This window comes from Penaeus monodon, chromosome 22 (assembly GCF_015228065.2).
Source record: "Penaeus monodon isolate SGIC_2016 chromosome 22, NSTDA_Pmon_1, whole genome shotgun sequence".
NCBI classification, from domain to species: Eukaryota; Metazoa; Arthropoda; class Malacostraca; order Decapoda; family Penaeidae; genus Penaeus; species Penaeus monodon.
In genome coordinates this window covers 42,571,035-42,571,777 of record NC_051407.1, presented here as the reverse complement: position 1 = coordinate 42,571,777, position 743 = coordinate 42,571,035, and the positions used below count along the sequence as shown (strand labels likewise).

The 743-nt window shown below is 32.8% G+C and overlaps 1 protein-coding gene across 1 annotated transcript in view; it reads right to left on the bottom strand.

Annotated features, from left to right (window-relative positions):
* Positions 1-743, bottom strand: part of LOC119587168 (DNA-directed RNA polymerase I subunit RPA43-like) — a gene marked incomplete in the record, with an annotated part of 6,973 nt that overhangs the window by 4,587 nt on the left and 1,643 nt on the right.

Genomic DNA, 743 nt, shown 5'->3' with positions numbered 1-743 from the left:
CCCTCTCCTTCCTCTTTCACTCTTTGATAACAATATAGAAAAGTAACATGGTGAAATAATGTTAACATACGTGATATATAATTTTGGAATACATTACTAATTCTACAGTGTGCCACATAATAGAATAATACAACTATATTTCTAGTGAAATTTACAGTTTTATTTAACAGACCCAGAACCTGAATGGGTGCACGGCAACACTGAATCAATTTAGTCCTCCATCTCTTATGCTCCCTCATAAACTAGCTAAACTATGCCTTTCCACCATTATTTTATTGTTAACTGTAAAATTCTGAAGCCTATTTTTTCTTTAATTAATGTGAAATAATTCTAATAAACCTATTATTCAAAGAAACAATCACTTCTACAAAGTCTGGAATGCAAAACGAGCAAATGAAAAACAGTGGTTAGTGGAGGTACAACAGCAAACACCAAATATTGTTTCCCTGGAATGCAGTCCACCCACACTAGAGTTAATAATATCTTAAGGTATAATTATTATAGAGAATTAACATATGATTCATATATTACACAAAATATTTCATCAAACAATTACCCTGTGCAGGACTGTTTTACTCAGCGTTGGGTAACAGATTTATGTGACTGTTTCATTCATTTGCTGAGCAGGGCATCACAATTACATGAGTCAGTTAAATACATAATGACACTGGTAAAGATACAGTTGAGATAAAAATAAAGTACAGCTGAACAAATGGTGTAGTTGTGCCAGATGTGCTGGATGA